At 39.8% G+C, this 21051-nt stretch overlaps 1 protein-coding gene and 1 pseudogene across 7 annotated transcripts in view; one reads left to right on the forward strand and one right to left on the reverse strand.

The window, feature by feature from the left end:
- Nucleotides 1-21051, forward strand: part of CREB5 (cAMP responsive element binding protein 5) — a 404455-nt gene that overhangs the window by 349383 nt on the left and 34021 nt on the right. The window lies entirely within an intron of this gene.
- LOC137768041 (large ribosomal subunit protein uL16-like) lies at nt 18268-18897 on the reverse strand (annotated as a pseudogene).

Here is a 21051-nt window from a genome sequence, read left to right on the forward strand (position 1 = left end):
GAAACTAGGACCTGTGGGCTCAGGATTAGAAAATGCTCAGGTTAATGGCCAAAACGTGTTGCAGAAAATGCTCAGGTTAATGGCCAAAAAGTGTTGTAGAAAATGCTCAGGTTAATGGCCAAAAAGTGTTGGAAGCTGGTGCAAAAGAGCAACGAGGGCAGCAGTGTGACCTGGGCAGGCTGAAGGGGGCAATTGCTTAGAGCAAAACTGAATTGGAAGCAGGGTGTCCATGAGGGCCCTGGGGAATGTGAAGCCAAACCCACCAACAGAGTCTGTGAGACAGGATCCCCTGAACCCTGACTTCCCAGGAGCAACAGAAAGTAAAGAGAGGTGGGGACCAGTGTGTCCACCACAAACTCACCCCCTACATGAAACTACTGATTCATCCAGCCAAATACTTGAGAAAGGAGTAAGAGTTGTTATGAACAGAGGAAACACAGGAAGGTAAATTCTCTTTTAGAGACCTTTCCAAACTACATATAGTAAAATTCTCAATTATAGCTTTCATAGAGCAAAGCAGTAACGCCTTTTGTGGAACATGATCACTCATTTTTTTGATATATTAACTGAGAGCCAGAGAGACTGAAAGACTTGTCCAAGCTCACTCAGGTTTAAGACAAGAGAGCTCAGCTCTCCTAAGCAAGTCCTCCTTCTAAGAGTCACTGCCTGGAAGTATGGAAAGCATTTGGATTTGAAAGTGAGCCTTGTGATCTGGGTCTCGTCCACCATTTTGCTAGTCCCTGATCACAGGCAGCTTTCTTAACCTCATTGATCTCAAAATGGACCACATAACTATCAAATGTATAAGCAGTTGTAAGGATTAAATGAGTTATTACAAGGCAGTGCTTTAGAGAGCTTTAGAAATTGTTACTATTATTTTCAAGCATGTGAATTTCTCCTTTAAGCCCTCATCTAGCATTTCTTTTTCAGTGCTTTATTAATACTTTCTTAAATAGCTTGGTTTCCAAAAAGGAATCATCTTAAGATTGGTTGTGTTAGATTCTACCTACCTCTACTGTCATGCTTTCATGCAGAGCAAAAAAAAAAAAAAAAGTTAAGACCTAATTTCAAGTGTTACAGCCTAATTTAATTTAATATATAATTTACACTTACCCTTAATTAGGAAAATACAATAACCAAAAAGAGCCCAGGGAAGTAGTTTTTTGCTCTAAAGCTTAAGCAAAAATACCTAATGGTGGTGCCCAGCTAGATAGCTATTCTTACAAATTATTCTTCTAAAAAGTTTTGAACAACTGAAGCTGTTCCAGATAACTGGTAAATTGAAGCAGAGGTGGGCAAACTGTTTCTGAAAAGGGCCAGATAATCAATACTTCGGCTTCGTGGGCCGTATGTTGTCTGTAACTTCCCAGGTCTACCATTATATCTCAAAAGCAGCCATACACAATACATGAATGAAAGGGCATAGCTATGTTCCAATAAAACTTTATTTACAAAATCAGACAGCTAGCAGATTTGGCCCAAGGGCAGTAGTTTGCCAACCCCTATCTTTAAGAAACCCATATCTTTCCCTGGATTTCCCTGTTGAGAGTGGTTTTCATTGACACCCCTGTCCCCTGAGCTCACACAATTTCACCTAGTATGGCTCCATCCCAGTGAGTGGCTTGAGGGACTTAGGGAACACTTAAATTCAGAGCTAATTTTTAATGAGCAAAGTCAGCCTGTAAGAGCCTGAGTCACTTAATCTTTTCCTAGCATCTTTCATTTCATTTCCCATGCCAGGGCTTTACAGTATAGGGGTGGATGGAGAGTTGTTTTCCAACATGAAGATTTAAGCTGGAATATTGCCCAGGTCATTTCTCTCATATTTCCCTCTACTTTAGAGGTTGTTCATTAACTGATAGACTTAGAGGGGAGAGTTTTATGCTCTTGACCACTGAGGAATTCTTTCATCTTTCTTTTTTTAATTGAAAGGTCTCCAGTATGAGGGGTTTTTTTGTTTTGTTTTGTTTTCATTTCCATTTCATAGTTGCTGTCAAGACTTGGAGAGTTTTCTGTTTTCTACCAATAAGTTGCTTTCATACTTTCAGAATTTTAGCTGATAGATAAAACCAAAGGCTTCTGCAGGTAGTAGTTGAGACTGAGCTGAGATAATCAATAACTTGAGTTTTGTCCTCCCCCCCCCCTTTTTTTTTTTGGCATTCATTTTGTCAGGGCCATGTCACTTCACTCACTCAGGCTTTCATTTCCTGGACTATGAAAGTATTTTCAGAGGCCAGAGATCATTCACGAAGTTGTCTCTGGGTCCTTTTAAAAGGCAACCTCTTCCTCGGCTTCTTTTCAAAGACCTGGCGTGTTCTTTCCAGAATTCTACATTTACAGTATGGACATTTGTTATTCTGAGACTTACTCTTGCCATAAGGTATTACATAATTATTTTCCCTTTAGGTATAATTACTGAATTGCCAACGCTGAGACTCTGTTTTGCGTTATTTCACACGTATTTTCGAGTTTTGATTTAGGTCTCTGCGTGGTTTGCCGTAAATCAGCAGAGTGGGGGTGGGTAGTGAAAGGACATCGAAACACAGCCCCACTGCTATAGAATGTTACTCAAGTGACACTCCATAATTCAAATCCTGCAAACCATGGGGTAGCCAAAGCAGGGCACTGCGACATCATGAGCTGTTTTTGTTAATAGAGATGAAATTATGGGTGTAACTAGCTGGCAGTCCTCAAACAGACTTCAACAAACTGTTTACTCAGCTGTCCTCAGGCAACAACTTAATACTTGTGGATAAAATTATTCTCCCACCATCTCCCAAGTGGTATATTCCAGGGATCCCAATTTGTTCTCACTAATAAAAAGAAAGAACAAGTTTGTAATTCTACAAACACTTTGAGATTCTGGTTAGGTTTTGTTTTTAACGTGTTCATAAAAATTGCCTTGTCCTTTTGTGTTCTGTGGTTCAAAAATCTATAAGAAACTGGAGATCTAAAATGCTTGTGTGGCTTAAAGAAACCTTGTGGTCCCTAACACCAAAACCTTGTGATTTTTTTTCTTTGCTTGCACTATTCCCTTCATCCTCAGTGCCTTCCCTTCCTCTCTCCTCTCACACATCCTTTTTGGTCCAGCTCAGGCTGCTCCTCCTAGAAGTCTTCCCTTATCCCCTAGCTTCATCCACTTGAAATTGACCTATGAATTTTCTCTGATCCAGTTTTTTAAAAAATTTCATGCATTGTTTTAAGATATACAAGACTATACAGCAAATAACACAATAATCACCAATTTTCCCACCACCCATAGGGTAGAAGCCCCCTGAGTACTAGAAGAACCATTATCTGATTTTGATATTTATTATTCCCATGGATATCCTCATATAATTACATATTTTACATATTTTATATAATATATAATACATTTATATATGATATATAATTCTATGTTCTACATAAAATATTAACAGATATTTGATATTAACAGATATATATAGTATAAATAATATAATATTTTAGTACATTTTAAGCTTTATATAAATGTTTTTATGCTGTGTGTATTCTTCTAAAACTTGCCTATTAGGAAGGGGGGCTCACATTTAGGTTTATCAGATTTATCATGTTGATTCTCATAGTTCAGTCATTTCTGTTCCTATAAGGTATTTCATCATCAAAAGTTATCACTCTTGTTGGTGCACATTTAAGGTGTTTTCACCTGAGCCCATAAATTTTTTTAAATCACTATTATGACACTACTATTGTATCTTAAGATTATTTACCTATATATTTTTTTACCCTCTATGAGATTAAAGGTTTCTTGAGGGCAGAGACCACTTTTTGTTCATCTTTATATTTGCTGCAATGCCTACTACCGTCCCATGAACCCAATCGGTGATCCATGTGTGTTTGTTGTTTTGAATCAAATCCCTACAAGAGAGCCAGGAGGCATCACTTTTTTACAAATGAGGAAACTGACATCATGTCACTGTCCTGTGAGCTTAGGAGTTAGATCCCCTGGTTCCCTTGGCTAGGAAGTTAAGCAGTGCTATCTTAAAAACCATTTTCATTTACTAGAGAAGATCAGAATTGCTTTTAATCTCTATATTTCTATCAAAATATATTCATAAGGCTCTGAAGTCTTTAGTCCAGAACTTGAAACTTCTTTGAAAAAATTTAAAATCACATTAGCTCTGCTTTTCATATGGAGGAAATGTATCTCATAATAAAATGTGATTGAATTACAAACAATTTTTTAATGGAGATATAATTCATATACCATAAAATTTACCTGTTAAAAATATACAATTCCGTGGTTTTTAGTATATATACAGAGTTGTGCATCAATACTATCTAATTTTAGGACATTTTCATCACCCCAAAAAGAAATTTCTTATCCTTCTTCTCCCATCTCCAGCCCTTGGAAACCACTAATCTACTTCTTGCCTCTAAAGATTTGCCTGTTTTGGATGTCTCATATCAATGGAATCATACAGTGTGTGGCCTTTTGTGACTGGCTTCTTTCACCTAGTATAATATAACGTGTTTTTAAGGTTCATCCATGAACCTTTTCAAGGTTGTATCATGTATCAGCACTTCATTCCTTTTTATTGTCAAATGATATTCCATTATATGGCTATACCACATTTTATTCATCCATTCATTAACTGATGGATATTTGGCTTGTTTCTGTTTTTTGGCTATTATGAATAATGCTGCTTTGAACCTTCATGTACAAGTTTTTGTGTAGACGTATGTTTTCAGTTCTCTTGGGTATATACCTATGAGTAGAATTGCTGGGTCATACGGTAACTCTATGTTTAATTTTTTGAAGAGCTGCCAAACTGTTTTCCAAAGCATCTGTACCATTTTACATAGTACAATAGATCCTTATAAGGAACTCAACACTCCAAAGACATTCCTAGCTTAATGCTTATCATTGAACGTTCTGAATTTTAAAACAATGTCTGAACTCACTGTATTATTCCCCGATGTCACTACACTTGTATTTCTCTAACTTAATTTTCTCATTCTTACCCTTACAGTTGTGAATGAAACAATCTCATTTCAGGTTGCATTTATATATTAACCTCAATTTGGCCTAGTTTCACTGTAGTGAAAAGTCACTGTAGTGCTTTCCCTCCCAAGTTTGTTTTATCTAGCAAACAAATGGCTCTGGTATAAAAAGATTAGCAGAAAAATACCCACCCTGGTTTTAAAATATTGATCTTTTCATGTAACTGCATTACAGTAGCAATGTAGGTGATTCATATTTGAATGAAAAGAAGAAAATAAGACAGTGGAAAGTGTGAAGTCCTGCAATCATCACCGCAAAACAATCAGAACAAGAACAAATTAATCTGCTGTCCAGATGTTTGCCCATCAAAAGTTCTGGGACTTGTGACTCATCTCTGTTTTGGAGGCTTTTTTTAATTGCACAAATATAAGCCTTCACACTGTTTCTTTTAAATTTTTTGACGCTTGGTGAATTTTTTAAATTGAATTTATTTTTTTCTGATTGGAAGATATGTGTTAATGCCAGAAACAACTTTTAAGAAATGTAGGAAAAAAGAAAAACAAGTAAAAGTAAGTAACCTATAACCCAATTACTCAGAAATGACTACTCTCAACAGAGTATTTTCTTTCAGTCTTTTGTCTATGCATAAATATTCTTTGAAAACATCGTTTCTCTGGTTGAACGACATGTCTTCATATGAATGTACCATGATTTATGGGACCATCCCCCGATGAAGAACCGTTTATTGATCTTTTCTGTATTGTTTGTTGATGTTTCCATGCTGAATTGTGAATACCTTTAATTCATTTTCACATTATGGTGGGAAAGATGACCCAGGCATACAGAACTTACCTACTCTTTCCATGGAAAAAATAGGAAACAAGAGAATTTCATAAGAAAATACTGAGAACTTGTAGGTGCTAGAAAAACATCTTCATGTAAACAGTTTTCCAGTTGTACTTTATAATGTAATGTGCAATTAATTTAAAAAGTTGCCTAATACTTAGGTCTAATAGTGACAAGGCAATAGGTTTTAACTTAAAAGCAGAGGATTATGGTAACTGTGCATAGAAAGAGGCCAAATAACACTTTAAGGACTTTTGGTACATTAAAGATGTAGGGATAGGAAATTACCCCTCCCCTTCCTTTTAAGATTTGGCTATCGGTTATCATTAGAACTGATTATTGTTATAAATCTGTGATTCTCGATCATGTTGGAGATATAACATTAGTTAAATTTAATAAAAGTCTTCATGCTTTCCTTCATGAAATCCATTTACAGATACAGGGACTATTTCCATGGGCATATAAGTAATAAGGAGTATGAGTATGAAATGAATTCAAATTACATTTATCATTATCATTTTTGGAAACTCCTTAAGGAAATGGAAAATGTCCTAGTATGCTGCCAAAAACAACAAAAAAATGACTGGGAGTAGAGAATAAAGATCATTTTTATAATTAATTCATATGATCCAGAGTAATAAATATCACTTGGGTAATTAAACAAGACTGAAAAAGAAGGTTAACAAAATAAACTTAGTTCAAAATGCTGACTACTTTTTCCCTTCATTTCTTCCCCATGAGTCAGATATATCAAATATATCTTGACTTTATGTTAGGATTTAATAGCATATTTTTACAGATTTTAAAACTCCTCTCATTCATTCCAAACTGAGGAAGCCAATCATTTTTACCGTTGTTGTGAAATACCAGCCATGCCAAGACAGATTTCTTCCTTCTCAATGCATTTGCAATCTTATAAAGAGCTTCTGGTGACTCAGAAAATCCCATGCATCGATTTTCCAAATTGGATTTTATGTGATTAAAAATAAATTTAAATCAAACAGAGACTTTGGTGTGCTTCTGAGAATTCCCATGTCAGGAGTTGGCAAGTGTCAACCATGTGTAGGTGTATGTGCGCTCACTAATACTGTATGAGCCTTTAGGACCTTATTTGAAAAGTTCTTTCCTGGAAGAAGAGTAAAGCATACCGTTTTGGAACGCAGCCTGCCATATCCAGCTCTGCTTCAGAGGAAAAGAAAGGGGGGTGGGTAGACACAAAAAAACTCCACCGTTTAAAAATCAAAGAAACGGGCTCACCAGATGTGTTATCCTGGGATATTTATTACCTGAAATTAGTATCTGCCTAACCCTTCTTAGGTGAAGGAGAAAGGAGAAGGATGAGTATTCTTATAGGACAAATAATGCATTTTTCTAAATTATGCTGACTCCCTCATCCAGGCCTGCTTACCATGACTGTCATCAGTTGGTGGCTGTGACTAGGTTTTTCTGTTTATAGATGAAATTGACCAAAGGCATAACCTGCTTTTGGTTAGTGAAAGAGAAGGGTAAACCTACCTAGGTAGTCAACATCTGGGGTCCCTTGAAGTAAATAACGAGTGTTGGCAATGAATAGAGGAAGAAAAGCGCGCTTCTTCCAAGAAGGTCATATGGTTGGTTATCTAGATAAGGTCTCTAAGCCTTGTTAGAAACTTGGAATTTGTGCTCCTCAGACTGTCCTGTAAGACCCAGCTGAAAACCGACTGGCTGTGACTCACCTTCCTGTCACCCCAGATGCTGTCCAGTTCTCTGACGCTCATTTTCTGTCCCTTCCACTAATCTGGCACTTAAGACTGTCAGGATTTGGTATGTATACTTTTTATTCTTCCAACTAGACAGTAAGTTTCTTGAGGGTAGGAGCCAGGTCTTCTGCTTCTCTCCATTTCCTGCTGTCTTTCCCACACTGTCCAGCCTGTTGGATTGGTTTCTGTGTCTCAGGCAAGGAAACTGCAGTCTGCAGTGTAATGCTTCTGCCTTTCTACTTGGGAGATGAAGAAGCTGAATGTCAACTGAACTATCCAGACAATCCCCCCATGAAGTGGCTGTGCTCTACGCCACACAAAACACAACTTTCCCATTCTAAATGGAGGAAATAGCCTTTAACTGAGTAATAGAAAAGGCATTCCACAATTCAAGGCATGATTAATACTGTATGAAAATTACTCAAAATCAAACCTGTGTAGAGCACCTGTACTTTGGTTCTTAGTGGTTCTTTCCACTGTTGTTCTGTGAAATATATTGAAGCAGATCCCCAACATACAAGACAATGTTTTTTTCTTTCAGCAGTCAGTAGCTACAGCCTACTTTTTCCCCTTTGCCCTGTAGTTTACATTTGTGATGGCAGAGTGGGAACATATATCCAAACTGTCTTAGCCAAAATAGGGCTAGATTCTGAATACATATTAAATTGGAACTTGAGGAATCGATTCATGTTATTTCTGTAACATTGAACTCTGAGGGGAGAAATATTCATTCCTGCCAATGCATCACCAAACATTTTACGTCCTAAAGGAGGGGTGGATTTGCTGTGTTATAGTGTAGGGAAGGCCACGGTGTAGCTGAGTTGACCTTCCTAGGGGCAGGTGCCCTAGCGGGGACAGTAATGAATGAAGCCATTTGGAGAGATCAGTGCCCTTTGATTATCCTGCATTCAGCGAAGCAGATGGGATACCCATCCTCTAGGGAAAGTATGAAGAGAAATCCTGAAAAATCCCTAATCTGCCTGATTCATATTGAAATTATGCCTTATTTGCACAAAGCCGTTAAATAGGCTGTGATGGGAAAAAGAATTTCTAAAATGTTGGTATGTGGTCTTAACGAATCTACACGAGTGGAACTATCTGGCAGTGTTTCCATTTCCAAAGGAATTGGGCTTGAAATGTAAAATTTGTCTTTAGTCATAAGAACCTTCTGCAAGCAAACTCCAGAAGTCAATCTGAGAAATACCTTTGTGAAAGGTCAAGCAGTGCTCAGGGTAAGTCATCCACAGCCTTTCCTACCCAACCTGAGAAGCCAGACCTTTAGCGCTAAGGTGGCTTCCACACAATATAAAGATATTTCCCTCAATTTTAGGGTATTTCTCTCACCTATATAAAAGTGTAACTTAATCATTTGAAATAAATTGAGAGGTCGGACAAGATAGTTACAAAGAGTAGCTATGAATTCTTCCATGAAATTTCCTGTCAATCAAGTAGTTTATTGTTTTATACAATAATTTTTTTTCTACAAATAGTGTATCTAGTGCTTAGACTGTGCCGAGGCAGAGGGTTTGGGCTTTTCTACAATTTTAAAAATTGAAAATGAACTTTAGGAACTGAACTTTTACTAGAGATGTTGCTGAACCCAAAAATACGTTAGACTTCAACAGCGTGAAATTTTAAATTGAGCAATTTTTCCCATACATGAACAAACTTCTCAACCAAAAATAGATGAGTATGCATACTCGTATGTCTGTCTGTTGTTTTGGTGAAAATACAGTAGGAATGTTTTTGACCCAAGACTGCTGAAGAAATTTTTAGAAAGGTTTACATAGCATCTTTTCAGATATAAAAAGTTAAGGTAATGCTAGGATGCTTGTTACGGTGGCCTTGCCATCTCCAGATGTAAGTGTCACACAAAATTTGTAGACGCTCATGTTGATACACCATCAGCAGCAGAAACTGAGAACAGCATGCTTATCTGGAAAACTTGAACATGTATGAAAAATAAGAGAACATCCAAAGTAGGTAAAATATATCCGTTTTTTTAATTGAAGTATAGTTGATTTACAATGTTGTGTTAATTTCTGCTGTACAGCACAGTGATTCAGTTATACATACATATACATTCTTTTTTTTACATTCTTTTCCATTATGGTTTATCATAGGATATTGAATATAGTTCTCTGTGCTACACAGTAGGACCTTGATGCTTAAAAATATATCAGTTTTAAAATTAATTTTTTTAAGTTAAACTGAAAATGAAAAGAAGAAATGAAAGAAACCCTGGTACCTCGTCACATAAACTTCCCATTTTTGAAAGCAGAAACTCTCAACCAGTAACAACTGAGGAGGCAAAAGATGTTAATAGGAAGATGGGATTTAATTCCACTTGATTTTATCCAACTCAGTAGACATTTTGGGGAAGGGAGTATTGGAAGGTAAGTGTTGAAAATATCAAGAAGAGTTCACATTAAGGATTTGGCATTTCTTGGGGCATTTTATTTTATTTTATTTTTTTGTTTAGGTTTGTTTTTATTGATTTAAAAACTGTATGTTTTAGTCAAAAACCTTGGAATATTTATTTGTTTATTTAATTTACTTTTTACTGAAGTATAGGTGAATTACAATGTTATGTTAATTTCTGCTGGACAGCAAAGTGACTCAGTTATACATATATATACACTTTTTTTTCATATTGTTTTCCCTTATGGTTTATCACAGGATATTGAATATAGTTCCCTGTGCTATACAGTAGGACCTTGTTGTTTATCCATTCTATACATACCAGTTTGCATCTGCTAATCCCAAATTCCCACTCCTACCCTCTTCCACCCCTCTCCCCCTTGGCAACCACCAGTCTATTCTCTATGTCCCTGATTGTTGTTTCTGTTTCGTAGATAGGTTCATTTGTGTCATATTTTAAATTCCACATACAAATGATATCATATGGCATTTGTCTTTCTCTTTCTGACTTACTTCCCTTAGTATGATAATCTCTGGTTGCATCCATGTTGCTGCAAATGGCATTATTTCATTCTTTTTTATGGCTGAGTAGTATTCCATTGTGTATATGTACCACATCTTCTTTATCTGTTCATCTGCTGATGGACATTCAGGTTGTTTCCATGTCTTGGCTATCATGAATAGTGCTGCTATGAACGTAGGGGTGCATGTGTTTTTTTTGAATTATAGTTTTGTCTGGATATATGCCCAGGACTGGGCTTGCTGGTTCATATGGTAACTCTCTATTTTTAGTTTTCTGAGGAACCTCCATACTGTTTTCCACAGTGGCTGCACCAACTTACATTCCCACCAGCAGTGTAGGAGGGTTCCCTTTTCTCCACACTCTCTCCAGCGTTTGTTATTTGTAAACTTTTTAATGATGGGCATTTTAGAAGTGAGCAAGTTGTTGAGGGAGAAATAAGGTTCAATGAGCCAGAGACTGAGTTAGCCATTGGTGAGGGGAGGGGGACACCATAGGCTCTTGCACAGGCTGTATGGAGCAGAGGAGACACCGGAGTGACAGTGACACTGCTATGAGGTCTTGCACACACATCCACCTGGGCACCTGAGGTTTTGTTTTACTTGGCACATCTTGCGTGAGAGAAGGAAAGAAGGAAGAAAGGGAGGGAGAAAAAAAAAGAAAAGGATGATTTGACATTTCCAGAAGTTAGGGGAAAACCCTTGCCCCTAACCCTTGCATATGACCAATGAAGAGGTTCTAAGTCTTAGCATGAGACAGAGAAGCTAGCATAATAGATCTCCAGAATACTAACCCTCAGGGGAATCCTTAGGTGTCTCCCTCATCTCATGCTTAAGCCCAGCCCTGAAATATAAGCTCACAGATCACATTTCCCCTTAATATGCAATGTCCCCCCTAAAGGCTGACTTGGTCTTATCACTGGCACCATCTTCATGTCACATTTACTGCTTGATTAACTGGCTGATGAACCAGAATTATTTATCACATTCTTATATTATGGTTCCTCTCCCCTATTTTTTATCCAAAATATCACTTGTTCCAAATTACATGTGAAAATTAGTAGACTTATATATTGGTCCCAAAGTCATCTTCCTCCAAGTTTATAAAACACTTTATTTGTAAGGCTAATGAGGGAAATCATTATATTCTGAATAAAAACAAAAACAAGTGTATACCATATAACCATTTGTTATGATTAGGTTATTTTGAAATAAAACAAGAAAACTGCAGACATCTCTCCCTTTTTCCTCCTTCTTTTCTACTTGCCACCAACAGGATCAGCAGAAAATGTACCCTCTGGGTCACCAAGTAGACATTTGGCTTAGACTGGCCAAGAATAGGGTCAAGAGTGTGGACAGCTGCGATGAAATGAGGGGGGCATTTAGGGACACCTGGTTTCAGAGCCTTGAGGGAAACCTTGGGTGAATCAATTAAAATCTCTGCCTTAGCTGGCTCCTGGTTAAATGGGCACAAATCTTATCCACCACACGAGGATCCAATATAACCAGTAACTCTAGTGTAAGCACCACAAACAGAGCTTGGCACAAAGCAGCAGTTAATAAACCTTGCTTGGGTTTTCTTTAATAAGCCACTTCCTGAATGAATGGTTCCTCTGAACCTGGGCAATGCTGGTCTGGACAAACTGCTGATACACGGGCAGCCCTAGGTATAAATATCCACCAAGGAATGAGAAAACAACAAAAGCAACCACCCAAATGAGTACGGGAAGGACGCCATATTATCTCTGAACATGGCCCCTGAATGGGTGATAAACACTAATGACTGTCATCACTCAGATGACTTTGTCCTGTTCTGAGCATCTTCCCACCCTCATATTTCATTACAATTGATGGGTTTTCTTGTGCACATGAAGCATTCAGGGTAAACGCAGCTAGTGCGACACTCCGAGTCTTGCAGGGGTAAGAATGCGTGTCTCCACTTGCCTGCAGGGCCTGCAGGGCCTGCAAAAGACAGCTTGACACGGGCATCCTTTGGCCTTCTCACCGCCCCTGCTAACCCAGCCCTGATAAATAAGCCAGCTAATTGAATTAATAAACAACTCTTTCTTTTTTTTTTTTTTTTTAAACAGCCAGCTGGCGTGCAATCAAAATGTGTGATAAATTATCTGTCACTGCTTTAACCACAGCGGGAGGGGAGTGGAAAAATTAAGCCACTTCAACCCTTTCTCGCTGCTCCCAGTCTTCCTGCTCTATTCGCTCAGCTATAGGATTTCCCCCCCACCCCGCCCTGGTGTTCTCACTTTGGCTGAGGTCCAGGACCGAGTCGCTACGGGTGGAGAAACGTATTTGGCTGCCCTTGATGATGGATCCTTAAGCCCAGGCATTGTGAGGGGAGGCAAAAATGCCGAGCCAGCCTGTGGGAAAGCGAGATTTGTCTGCTGCCCTGGCAGGGAAGGTTCGGTTATGAGCCTGCGGTTTGAGCCCACAAGATTCTCGTTAAGGGAGGGGAGTGTGATGTGGTTCACAAGCAAAGTATTGTGATGTCTGCTTTTTCTTGCCCACCTCTAATGCCAAACAGCTTTGGGGACTTTCTGGAACGAGTGCGAAGGGCTCGCCAGAGTCTTCGGGAATATAAGTGGCGACCACTTTTCACCCATTTTTGCACCTTAGCAGTTTTCTTCGGTATCTCCTTCCACTCTCTTTTCTTTGTATCCTAAGACCTGATTTCAAGTCACACCTGTTAAAGGTATTGATGTTTAGAAGCTGGTCTTCAGGATTAAAGATTCTGTACAATTTAAGGGGACTTTTCTGTATTCATTTTTTGGCTGATCCCCAGTGCAGTTTCTCAAAGTCAAAAAAATAAACAGTCCCCTTCAGGCTAAATCCATGTGGAGCCATCATTAGGCTTTTCTGTGTCGTCTCATTTTGTCGGGGGTGGAGACCTCCTGGGGTTCACCCGAGTTGGGAAGCATCTGGATTGTATATTCACTTTAACACCGTAATTCTCTTAGAGGTGCTTTCATTTTAGGATGTTGCCTTGTGTAATAATATACAAGTCATCCGCAGGGAACGATCTGGAACTGGCAACAGATGTAGACTGGGTGAATGCAGGGGTTCTTGATCTGTTTGATTCATGGGCTTCCAAACACTTACACTTCCAAGGAACTTTTCCCAGAGGATATGTGCTTTATTGTCTATACAGAGCAAAACCTTAATCCACTACCCTTAAATGGGGCTGCGTGAAGCCAGGATAAAGTGATGGCTTTTTTTTTTTTCATCCTTCAGGAAAACAAAGCTTTTTGGGTAAACTTCATGTAATTGCTAAAGTCAGACCTTGATTATTATCAGGCAAAAAATGGGCAAAAAATTGATTATATTCTTATACTAGAATGTTTACTACAGGTCTTTTTCCTGCTTTCATTGGTATTTTCATCCCTGGCTGTGCTAGGCTTCTCTGCAGATCCAACAGCTTCTTATTGGGGATGGGGGTGGGGTGGTGGAAAGGAGAATTAAAGTAATTCTGAACCGACAATGTGAAGTATTGTGCTTCGGAAACTCCAGGACATTCACACCTCTGTGGAACAGTAACTGGCTGCCCTGAAGAATGCACTTGAACTCCATGGGACAGAATCCAAAAATTCCAACAAGGATCCTATTTAAAGGGCCATAGGAAAATCTCTGGGCAGACTTATGCATTATTTCTGGGACCTGGTCATGTGCCATTGTACCTTCCCCCTCCCCTTTCCCCCTTCTTCATCCTATACACACGTGCACACAGACACACACACCCACGTACACTGACCCCATGTTTTGTTCCATTTCCTTGGTCATGAGGCAGATTCTGATGGTGTTGAGAGAGAGATGGTGATAGTTCCAAGAAGGATATTAGTGATCCTGTCAAAAGGCTGAAGGAGGAGACAGCCAACTTGCATGAAGCTTCGTGACATGCTTCGTGAAGGATTTTACATGCCTTGTCCCCAACGCTTTCAAAGAAAACATGAGACAGAAAGTTCAAGCGTCCATTTTGCTATGACATACTCTGTTTTTATTCTACGGAAGATCTGAGAGGAGAAAAGAAGCAAGGGGAAGTTATGCAGATTTCCATATTTCCAGGCTCCCCTCTTAAAATTCTTTATAGATGGAAGGTAGGGTGTGGGTGGGAAGGAAGTCCTCCTCCCCACCCTTATTGACTAAATAAAGGTAGACTCTATCTACTAAAAAGGTTTATGAGAATGTTTATTGGAATCTCTGGATTTTGGTTAATTATTTGAAAGTAGAAGTATTAAATTCACTGTTGAATTCAGAGCCCACTATGATTAGTTTTCTGCAGACAAATAGGGTATATACCTCTTCTCCCACTACACAGGCCCAATTCCATGTGCAAACCTAAGAAGTTACTGAGAAGAGAATGTCAGGGCTGAAACTTTACATACTTCCCTTTAAGGACCTTTACGGGGTTGGAATTATTTGAAAGATAACAGAATACAATGCAATAACCATTTTAGGAGCCAGAGGGAGAAAACTGGGAGAAGTGCCCCAGCTGCCACTGGGAAAGGAGAGAACGGTTAGGCCCTTACTGACACTCCCCGATAGGTCTTGGGATCTGCCCTTGCCTCCTAGTTTGGCAGATCCTACCAGGAGCACCCGCCTCCAGCTGAGGAGATGCAGATGCCTGCCAGTTTAACAAACTCTACTCCGAGCTTCCCCCCAAGCACAGTGGCTGACACTGTCGCTGTGACTCCTGACAAGAAGTAGCCCAGCCTCAGAACACATTGCCTCAGTGCCACAGAAAATACACAGCACATGGGCTGTTAGCATTTTCAGATGTCATCTCTGTTTCTTATTTAACTTCAAGATGCAGCTGAGTTCCAGATTAGTCTCCGGGATAGCAGTGAAAGCTTGGACTGGCAGTCAGGAGGCATGGGATGTAATTCACCTTCAACCTTGAACTTGTCATGAGACCACGATAGCCTTTTAATCTTGCTGAGCCTCCGTTTTTTTAATCTGTGAAAGATATCTTGAAATATAAATAAAATGTAATCTGTGTTTTGCTCCAGGTGGGCCCCCAAACTCTTCCAGTTATTAGAGCCTATGGTTATAGAAAATAATTCTCGGTGTCAGTTTATGATCACTGCCATTTGTGAGACAGAGTGAGTTCATGAATTTCATTAAGGACAGAGAGGAAATGTCACACGGAAGATACTTTGTTATTAAGTTGGATTTTGATATCAGCCCATTTTAATACCCACATCACAATGGTCTTGTGGAGTCTCCTTCAAAGTAATAAAATAAGTAACTGATTGGTAAATGGCATTGACTCCTGGTTTAGTTAACCTGGCAGTCAGATTAAGGCAGGGTTTCTCAATCTCGGCATTATTGACATTTTGAGCTAGAGAATTCTTTGTTGTGAGGGACTGTCCCATGCATTATTAAATGTTCAGCAGTATCTCTAGGCTGTACCCACTAGATGCCAGTAGCAGCTCCCCTCCAAGTTGTGACAATCAAAAATGTCTCCAGGGGCTTCCCTGGTGGCGCAGTGGTTGAGAGCCTGCCTGCCAGTGCAGGGGACACGGGTTCGAGCCCTGGTCTGGGAAGATCCCACATGCCGCGGAGCAACTGGGCCCGTGAGCCACAATTACTGAGCCTGCGCGTCTGGAGCCTGTGCTCCGGAACAAGAGAGGCCGCGATAGTGAGAGGCCCACGCACCGCGATGAAGAGTGGCCCCCGCTTGCCGCAACTAGAGATAAGCCCTCGCACAGAAACGAAGACCCAACACATCATAAATAAAAATAAATAAACAAATACTTAAAAAAAAAAAACAAAACCCTATCTTTAAAAAAAAAAAAAGTCTCCAGATATTGCCAAGTGTCCCCCAGGGGGCAAAATCACCCTCGGTTGAGAACCACTGGATTGAGTCGTGACTAAAGGTCCCCAGTTTAGGTCAGGTTTAACTACATATATTTGATATGCTGCAATCTGAAAATGCTAGTTAGCCCCAGAACACCAGCAGTATCTATTAGGTTCAAGTTAGAACAATCTAACCTTGATCGGAAATAGCACTAGAAATAACCCATTTAATCTACAATGTCCCAGGACCTCAGAATAATGGAATCTACTAGAATTCAATCTTTTTGGAAATGGGCAGAATTGTCTTTGTCCTTGTATAATATATCTTACTGTGCACAGAAGAAATGCTCATTAAATGTATGTTGAAAGAATGAGCAACTTCCCCCAAAACTCCAGGGGAGCACAGAAGGAAGAGCTGCCATGCACAGCCAGTCATTCTGGGTGATCTTTATTCTACAGGAGAAAATGAAGCAAGTGTTGGCCAGTTGGAAGGGAAGAAAGAATCTTTGGGAGGGAGGCTGCCATTACCCTAGCTGAAATGGAGCCAGGTTAAAACTCTCTTCTGATTTAAAAAAAAAAAAATGTCATGGAACATTTAATGACCAGCTACAGTGCATCAGAGCCCAAGCTATATGTACGTCACCCATGCTCCCCAAGAGCATGTGAGAGTGAAAGATTCAGTTACTTTAAGTCTTCTGTATTCCTAAATTGGCATATATTTTAGTGGCGTGGGATGTGGAAATCTCATATGTGCATCTGACATGTTAATCTCCCTAAAATGGTGGCCTCACTGTTTTTCCTAATGCACTTCAAGAGAATGACCTTAAATTGCATTTGAAATGTCTCACTCAGTTGTCCTGACAACTTTCTTTTCTCAGAATAAACAGAATCCACCTGTATCTCTCACCAGAGACACGAGTACTGTATTGAGTTTGTTTTCATGTTTGATGTTTTATAGGTATTCTTTGAACCAACCTTCAAATTCAGAACAATATTAAATCTAAATTCACGAGTCATCAGGTCTGATTCATGAGATTTGTAGATTTTGGCTGATATTATTTTGTAACCATTAAGTTCTGAAATGATCAAAATTGACTTAATATGAGAAGCTTTGCCTCTTACCTGGGTAATTATTGTCATTTAGAAGGAAATCAACCAGGCTGGTGATCTTCCAGCCCCATCTCCACACTTCACTGTGGGTGTCTGTTTTAAAATTTGAATGGCAAGTGCTTTGGGGAAACATTACCTAATTAGCCCTGGGTGAGAAATTCTCTTCTGTCATGTCCTTTTGATAATATACTTAATTGACAACTGATGTTACCGAGATCTGAATTTTATCTGAGATCAAAACTAAGCAAAGAGCAGGAGAGAGTGCTTTCGGAGGGCTTACCATCTCTGCACACGAAGAGTGTGCAAAATTAGGATTCAGAAAGAAGTGTGTAACTGTCATTTCAGAAGGTAGATTAATATAGTACTAAGTACCAGTGTGCTCAGCATGAATCTTGAATACACACTCCTAGAGTCCCTGATTTTTATCCTGTGATACACACTCTATCTTTAAGTGAAAAATGGAGACTAGTTTAAAAATTTTAAACCTAGGGTGATGAAAGAAAGACTTAGAAGAATGAGTACATGCTTCTTTCCATTCATTTTCCCTGTCTATATCTCCCCAGTCTTCCAAGAACACCAAGGGAGGCAGTACTGTGTAGCCAGATTGAGTAACTTAGATGTATTTTTTCTTGTTGGAATCTGATTTAAAGATTCCCCACCCTCACCCCTGGGAAAATAGTTGGGGTTGGTTGCAAAAGACTATAATATTTACTTCTTTGTTTGTTTACAAATTGAGTTTTTAGTACATATCCCTCCTACTTCCAGCAAGGATTGTTTTTTTTTTTTTTTTTTTTTTTGACAAGAAAGTAGGATTTATTGGTGGGCATGAGTAAGGAGGGGACAGCAACAAGACTTTCATTAGTGCAGGGCCCGCCATTTGTCCAGAGGGCCACGATTAGGGATGTATTTGACCCCACAGCCATCCGGGATAAGCCGCTTTTCTGCCACCATGTTTTCAAATTCGTCGGAGTGAAACTTAGTAAATCCCCACTTCTTGGATATGTGGACCTTCTGGCGGCCAGGGAACTTGAACTTGGCCCTGCAGAGGGCCTCAATCACATGCTCCTTGTTCTGCAGCTTGGTGCGGATGGACATTATGACTTGGCCAATGTGGACCCTGGCCACTGTGCTCTGGTGCTTTCCAAAGGCACCGCGGCCTATCAGCTCCAGCACAGGACAACATCTTGTTGATGCGGATGACGTGGAAGAGGTGGAGCTGCACTCGGATGTGAAAACCATCTTGGCCACAGCTTTTCACCATGTACTTGTTGGCACAAATACAGGGAGCCTCCAGGGCTTCAGAGGAGAGCTGCTCATACTCATCCGACACACCATGTGGCCACAGAGTGGGAACTCATCCACCTTTGCCTTCTTCCGCCCCGGGTCAAAGATGCGGATCTTAGCATCAGGGACACCTCGGCAGAAGCGAGACTTTGGGTATGGCTTGTTCTTACAATACCGGTAACAGCAAGCGGGGCGGTGGCCCATGGTGACACCAGGATCTTCAATGGCGCGCTGAAGGGAAAGAGGCGCTCCCACGCCTGCACATGCCTTATATAGGCAGTCTGTCTTCACGCGTAGGAACCATGGAGTCCGGGCGAGGGCGGGTAGACGCCCTCAGCTAGAATTTTACCTGAGATCAAAACTAAGCAAAGGGCAGTGGACTGGAGAGAGTCCTTTTGGAGGGCTTATCTCTCTGCACACATGAAGAGTGTGCAGAATTAAGTCCACTCTTGCAGGAGCAGTAGTCTGTGAATGCAGATGGCCCTTCCCCTGGTCAGCTGGGCTTCCCCCACGTGAAGTCTGCAGCCTCCAATATGCTCTTCAAAGCATGATGCCATTCTGAAAGTCAGGCTGGATGCTGGGTGGAATGTGTCACAGAAACGGAAGAACAACTCCCCGTTGCTAGAGCTGCCATCACTATTTCCACTGGGCTTAGCAGTGACACGTTTGGTTAACCATTTTGTTAGCCTCCGGTTAACCACGCATGCTTTGAAAACCTTACAGAAGTGGGAAGATGTCTATATATAACGTTATTCATATAAAAAACAACCCCACAAGATACAGTTCTTTCCTTAGTTGCCACACCAAATCCAGACTCTCTATAACTGGCATTTGGTGAAAGGAAGAAATCACTTGATAAACACCCTTTGGTGATTAATTTATCTGGAAACGAGGGTGGAGTGGAAGATTCTCTAAAAAAGGGAATTGAGCTTGTTTGAGTTTGGAGTCCTTTGACTCAATCTTGTATCCACTTCTCTTTTACAATGATTCTGCCTTATCATTGTATATGAATAAATACAAATATCAGAGCCCTTGGGTAGAGCATGTTTTCCAACTCCAGTTGAGCTGACTTCCTTTCCTCCTCTATATCTTTTTCCCTTCCCTCTGGCCTTTTGCCTCTTTCTTGCTTTTTGCCTTTTCCACATGCTTTTTATATTATCTACCATTCTTCTTCTAACTAGGCAAACTGTCAGGCTGCACCACAAAGAACAACGTCAGGTCCAAGTCCCTTGTCTACACTGGCTCTCGAGCAGGTGACTTAACATTTATTTCTTCAGAGGAATTTCCTACATCTTCAGAACATGGGGGATGATCTTCATCACCTACTTCGAAGGTTTAATATCTGCAAAGAACTTTGCTCACTCTAGAAGGAAGGCACTGATTTAGGACAAGCTACTACATTATTGTCAGTCCCTGGTGAGTAGTTGCTTAGGAGAAATTTGGAGTCAGAAAAGAAATTGCTTAAGCTGGAAGAGAAGACAGTTCATGAAAATGATATCTTAAGCTTGTTAGAAGATAAATTCTTAGGACATTTTCAATGAATAAATCAACCAGAAAGCTTTCTATTTGGCGTTTTTAGAACGGTACTCAGTTGTGACAGTATGATTTAAAGAGGTGGTTCCACATTCCCCACTCCACCACCCCCATTACTTAGGTTGTAGGCAGTGAAACAGTAGAGTTAGGTCTCTGGTTTATTGAACTGTACACCATGAAGACAATAGAAACGAAGAGGTAAAAAGATAGCTTAGCAAGAGACTGTAATTTCACTCTTAAACACGTGTCAAATAGTTAATGTATTCTGCTAGTCATACCTCCTGAAACAAGAAAAACTCTCCAATTAGAAAAGAGTACAGAAAACGTATTCTTCAAAAGCTAGATATTAATGGAATTTTTAAAATGCGTCTGAGAATCAACATGATTTGGATACACATCAGCTCAGAAAAAAAAGTTGTTCCTCATTTCTTGGCTGGAGATGCTCTGCACTGTCATCTTCTTGGGCCTAATTCAAAAGTTCTCCTTAAGCATAACTTTTTATAAACACGCAAACAACCAGACTCTTCATAAATTACAAATGGCTTCTCTTGGAAATGCCTTAAATGTAGATATGCATTATAAAAAATAACTTTCTTGGCCTTAAATGTAAACATCAACCCCAAAAAAACCATCTTTTGTGTTTTGTTTTAGTTTCCCCATGCACAGCTTTATTTTCCCTGCTCTGTTCTGCCTACAAAACCAACGATTGTGCTGTGATAGAAGCTTTTATTAATGATGGTGCTCCTTCATCCCGAGTCTCTCCCGGGTCTCTCCTGGTCCTTCCTGCTCAGTGAGAACAGGCCACTGACAAATGGCATTACTGGT

Source organism: Eschrichtius robustus, chromosome 8 (genome assembly GCF_028021215.1).
Source record: "Eschrichtius robustus isolate mEscRob2 chromosome 8, mEscRob2.pri, whole genome shotgun sequence".
Lineage (NCBI taxonomy): Eukaryota > Metazoa > Chordata > Mammalia > Artiodactyla > Eschrichtiidae > Eschrichtius > Eschrichtius robustus.